General features: G+C 35.8%; 2 protein-coding genes across 3 annotated transcripts in view; both read right to left on the bottom strand.

Annotated features, from left to right (window-relative positions):
- LOC131432595 (furin-like protease 2) overlaps positions 1–6000 on the bottom strand; it is a 967327-nt gene that overhangs the window by 843249 nt on the left and 118078 nt on the right. The gene's annotated exons all lie outside the window — the stretch shown is intronic.
- LOC131432596 (uncharacterized) overlaps positions 1–6000 on the bottom strand; it is a 114149-nt gene that overhangs the window by 45853 nt on the left and 62296 nt on the right. The window contains exon 2 of the mRNA XM_058598959.1: positions 1259–1414. The gene's annotated coding sequence lies outside the window, so the exon portion shown is untranslated. The remainder of the gene's footprint in view (positions 1–1258; positions 1415–6000) is intronic.

The following is a 6000-nucleotide window of genomic DNA, read 5'->3' as shown; positions in this document are numbered from 1 at the left end:
AGTCCCAGTCCCAGTCCCAGTCCCAGTCCCAGTCCCAGTCCCAGTCCCAGTCCCAGTCCCAGTCCCAGTCCCAGTCCCAGTCCCAGTCCCAGTCCCAGTCCCAGTCCCAGTCCCAGTCCCAGTCCCAGTCCCAGTCCCAGTCCCAGTCCCAGTCCCAGTCCCAGTCCCAGTCCCAGTCCCAGTCCCAGTCCCAGTCCCAGTCCCAGTCCCAGTCCCAGTTCGATAGTAATTAGAGTATTTTCTGCAATTATTTTCTACAGTACAATCCACTGAAAAAGCTTCAAAGCAATCAGTTGATAAAAAGTCATCAACACAATTACGCGTTTCTTGGCATCTTAGAAGAATGTTTTCGATGAGGTTTTCAGCGCATGTCGTCTTAAGATAGACCATATTTTCTGATTTTTTTTATGATTTTTTTCAGAACTAACAGTTTTGAATAGACTTTCTAGAAAGTGTGCCGTACAAGACGGTCGAAAAGTATTTGAAACAGTTTTCATCAGGAGATTGGAAAAGCTAATCTCAAATGTTGATTCCATTTTCCTACTTCCACGTGGGAACGAGTATGAACAATTGGTTCCTTTTGTTTCCTAGGAATAGAGAATTTAACGAAGATACATTTTATAAATATTTGGAAATACTCCATTCTCAATCAACAATAGTATCTTATGGAATTAGATACTCAATTTTGCTTTAATAATTTTTGTTAAACTGATAATTTTGAAGTAGCCATTTGATATTACTTAGACAAGGAGAGTGTGAATTACTTTGAGGATCCGAGCTAATGATTGAAAAATCCTTGGAAATTTTCAATTTTGCGACATGCGACCAGTTACGGACTGTCACCCATTGCATGCATTCAACCAACACCGAAAACGAAAGGCATTACTTCCTGTAACCTTCGCGGGAACTTAATAGCGATCGTGCCGTTTTGCCTTCGAGATCTTCCTCGTTTCGGTAACCTTTGCGTCGATACCGACATCAACCAATCAAGGAGCAAACATATAAAATCACAGTTGAAAGTCTCAGTGGCCGCGTAAATATCCGACCGGCGACGACCAGCGAAGCACATGCTACAGGTGAACGAATGCCATTTGAAACTGTGCTAAGGCCAATTCATTCGACCGGCACGACATCGATGACGATTACGACGACGACAACAACAACAACAACAATGAAGAAGACAATCACTGAGTGTGTCTTTCGGTGGTTGGATTTGTGCAGTCGGACTTGGTTCCATCGTTTCGGTTTCTACTCGTACCCTTCACTGTTGCTGCCAGGGCGTTACTTCTTAATTCTGATTCGCCTCCGACGTGCTCTGCGAAGAAACGACGGACGATGTCCGGGCCAGTCGGGCAACAGTCGACAGCAAAATCACGACGACGGACATGCTTGTAATAACATAAGCCATGCATACCTGCAACGGAAGAAGTAGAGAAACAAAGGAAATTGATTAGAGCGTGAGGCAAAGCGGACGACGAAGGAAAATCTTTATTACACGGCAATCGGATTGTCACATTGTTACGAAAGGTTGTAAATGTGCGCCTACCACCGCCAGTCAAACCGAGAGAAGGGTCGGCCGGGTTTTTTTTTTTGTTGGTGTCTCTGGATCTGGAGAGCCAGCAAATGAACTGAAGCGAAAGTGAAATCACCCGGAGTATGGCAAACCGTCGGTGCTTTGGTGAAGCGATTTTAATCACAGTTTGCTCACGTGTCGAGTTTTTACTTTTACTAATTCGATTTCGTCGCTGGTGTGATTTAATGCCAGGTGAAGTCACTTGGAAACGAATGGAATAGCAAAATCTGTGCGTCGGTAATTCGACCTGTGCCGTATGCAAAGCTTTCTTTCTGTGTCACTTTATATTATTTTGTACGATTTGCAGTAACAAAAAAATGAGTTATTTGACAGTGACAGTGAGCCTTAAAGTCGTTTTGCCTAATTTGAACCAAAACGTGGGGATCAATCCCGTATAAATTTGTTATGGAATAGATCAACATTGTTCACAGATGAAAATGCGTTAGATAAATTTGTCACCAGATGCGAATGTCAGCAAAAAGTGTTACAGAATAGTACAGAGCAATTGAAAACTTTCCAGAAGAACGATTCAATTTTTAGTAAAACTATCGAGCTAAACTCATTTCAACGTGCCTCCAAACACTATCGAATAGAATTAGGTTCTATTATTCGGAATGTTTCCACGTAGGGTTACCACCTCGGATGCATTCCACGGCCGGTATAAGGCAATCCTGTGATAGCAGAGAGAGTTGCTCTTTTTCAACTTATTTTGATATACCGGAATTATCATAAAATCATTGTGTTATACAAATCATAGCACGATTCTAATGTAATATTTGGTGCTGGAGACGAACTTGAGTACTGATTATACAATATTATTCGCACTCTGTTAAAAGTGTATGTATTTAACTAGGGATCTAATTACCGCGGAAGATCTACCCCCAGAGGGAAATATGGTCCTTGTGATGTATTTCTCCACTCTCCTCGAAACGATTGTGCGATAAGAAAAATGTACCTTGCTTGTAAAATTTCTTGTTTGATATGTTTCATAGCAGTAATATTTGGTAAGTTGTAGGGTAACAAAGGTATTTTCCCACCTAACAAACTTTATGGATTTAATCGATGTTGAGTAACCCATGTTGCATCAATTTGAAGCTAATCACATTAAATTACCTATTCCGGAAGGGTTTTTCAAAGATATTACAACATTTGGTGGATATTTTTACAAGGTGTGGCAAAATAAAATCAATCCTAAAGTGGGCCGAAATACCTCTCTTATCCTACAGTCAGTAAAAACAACAATTTACCTGTAAAACTACCATTAAAGTAATTTCGCCTATAAAAGTACTATTAGAGTAATCGAATATAACATATCTAACTTATCCAACAAAAATCATCGTTCTGTAGCAGTTGTAAAACATTCCAATCTTCACAAGTTCTAATTACTAATTGATACATTAGAAATGCGCATGGTTTTGTCTAGGAGGACTAATTCTGTTTTCAGCGTCAGTTTCATTACACTCTTAGGAAACATAAAAATTTACGCTTGACGTAAATTCAAGCATGCCGTAATTTCTTCGGTGATGATACAATATTACATCTATTACCATGTAAAAACAATCTGTGTGTCTGTATCGATGTAAAGTTATGCTTAATTATCTGTGAAGTTGAAGATATGACTTATTTTCGATTGAGTGTTGTTTAAGTGAATTTAAGTTGAAATAAATTACGACGCTCCTTTTATGTGCATCTATGAAGACGTAAATTTACACGATTTACAAGTGTAATAATAATAAGAATGAATTCTATAATAACAAGAATAATTTTTTGTAACTAGGAACAATAAATAAAATAGTTAAAAAACTATATCATGCCGTATTTGAATTGGGGAATACTTCAAAATAGTGCGTCGCCCACAGCACAAAAAATAATCCACCTGGTTTTCGTCCGACGACTCTGCTGAAGGCTAAAAATATTATATATTTTGCTACTAATCAAAACATTGACCGATACATCCAATAGAGAAGGGAGGAGTAACTTAAAGAGATACAAAACCGAATATGTTCTTCTTTGTTCGGATAAATTTACTCAGAAGTAATAACCTCCTTTTCTACATGTCTTGGACAATCACAGTATTTTGAACAAAACTCAATTTTGTTGAAACCATACAGATAAGGACTATTTAAGAATAATATTCGAACCGCTGAAAATGACACATCTTCCCAGCTAATTTTATACAACATTCAAGAATTTTTCTCGTGCACGGAACGACCGAAATTAGCTCTGCGCCTAATTCGTATTACTGTTTTTGAATTAGTTGATTTTAACTACAAAATTTCCAAAATAACTATAAAATTAGTTAAAATTGAGAATTTACTTTGCTGAAAAAAACTCTTATTTTTAAAGAATGTGTTCAGTTGGCGAATACCCTGGATACAAACCAGCAATATTTCAATCCAACACGAAATTCTCATTGACAACTAATTTAGTTATTAAAATCAGAAAATTTGTTTCTATTTATCTATCACCATCACTACTGAAGGACAGCAATGAAATTGGTTTTATTAACAAGTTTATTAGCCAAAAACTCATGAGAAGTGTCAAAGCAAAACAATCCATTAAAAAGCTAGAAAGGACAGTCTTGTTGAAACTGCTTGCAAATTGTTTAGATGTTTTTCGCATGTGTTACGATACGCATGTTTTTCGCATGTGTTACGATTTCACGAAGTCGAATGAAGAAAACAGCGATTCAGAAGAAAAATTTTCAAAAAGAAGTTTATGTTTTGCTTATGTCTTTTTCTCCAATACAACATCGTATTTATACCTGCCAATATAGAAAAGATAACCGCGACTGAAATTTTTTTCTGTAGTAGTGTGCCATCTAGTGGCTAGTAGTCATTACGGTGTTAACGTTTTTTCGGTGACAGAGCGCCATATAGCTGCAAATTGCAGAATCCAATTCAACCATTTATGTTGGTTGAATACAACGTTTTATTTCTCTAATTCAACTAAAAAATTAGTTGAATGGATATAAAGTGTGCCTTAGCTAAGAAATGACAGCACGTTTAATGGGTGAATTCAACTAAAAAAATAGCCATTTCAACAAATATTTTATTATTATTAAGGGAATTAGAATTAAAAAATCTAAATTAGCAAAAGTAAGATTTTTTTAGTTGTCTCAAAAAATAACTAACTAAAATCAGAAAATCAACTAATTTTTTCGCCAAAATGCTGATTGCGGTCTTTTCGTGTGTTAAAACATAAATGTTGAAGCACGTGTCTGTGTGGAAAGAGGGGTGCGTTTGCCACAGATTCAAGTCTTTCATATAAAATTTAGTTTCAAACAAAGAGATGGCTTTTTGGTCAATTGGTTTCTCGTCAAAACATTTATTTTTCGTTAAAGGCCAACGTTTCGAAAGTTATATCTTCATCTTCAAGGCAACTGTAATTTTATGTATTATTTAGTCACAAAAATTTCTTCACAAAATACAATAGTTTTACAAAATGTACTCACAACGACTACAAATATTTTTCGTCAAGTATGGTGTAACATTTATAATAGTTGGTTGAAAAACTGCTACTCTACACTAAAACACAAAAACGAGACATACGAATGCAATTTGTTTAGAAATTTCAATTCGAATTATTTGTTTTGCCAAGAACTTACATAAGCACTTCCCACGCACATCGACTTCGATTGTGCACTGAAATATTGCAAGCAGCGAATATGGAAGACAGTAGAGCAAAAATTAGAGTGAAACAGATGAGAAATAATAGACAGCGAAATCGGAGGCGAGATTGACAGTTAATGTGTGAGAGAGAGCAACAAACCGGAGTATAGAGCATTCAAATTATGCGTGTCAGTCCTGAAGTTAATGGTTGAACTGTCAGTAAAAATATGGCACATTTTTTTGACGAAAAGCCAATTGACCAAAAAGCATTTGAAACAACATTAACTGGTCACACCCGCATCATATAAAATTTAGTCATTCGATGAATTATGTTTGTATAAAATATATTATATGTGAACTTGCGCCATATTTAAATGTCATAGTTTTTTTCTGTGTTCTTTGTTTAAATAGTCGTTAAATATTATCTAAATGCCTAAAACTTTCTGATTATCAATCTCTTTTTTTAAGAGCGATTGATTCACTGAAAAAAAAAATTAAATTCACACGACATGTGATTCAATGATTCTTTGAAATAGACATCATTTGAATCAAATATTTGATTGAAAACTATCATCGATGTAAAAATAAATTAGAATGCCTCTCAGTGTTTCAATGAATTATACAACATATTTTAATTTACGCTTAGTTTTCGTTTGAATTATAGTGAAAAGGACAGACCTAAGGAGTAACATTACATTCAATTTCCTGCTCCAAATATGTGCATCAAAATAGATGTAAATATTTCTATCTGTGTTGTATGAAAATTGTAAATTTGTTTTTGATAGGGAGCGATTCCACACAGCAAAAAATGATTAG

This window comes from Malaya genurostris, chromosome 2 (genome assembly GCF_030247185.1).
Source record: "Malaya genurostris strain Urasoe2022 chromosome 2, Malgen_1.1, whole genome shotgun sequence".
In the NCBI taxonomy this organism is placed as follows: Eukaryota; Metazoa; Arthropoda; class Insecta; order Diptera; family Culicidae; genus Malaya; species Malaya genurostris.
Note: the sequence above shows the minus strand (reverse complement) of the source record. Positions and strands in the feature narration are given on the sequence as shown.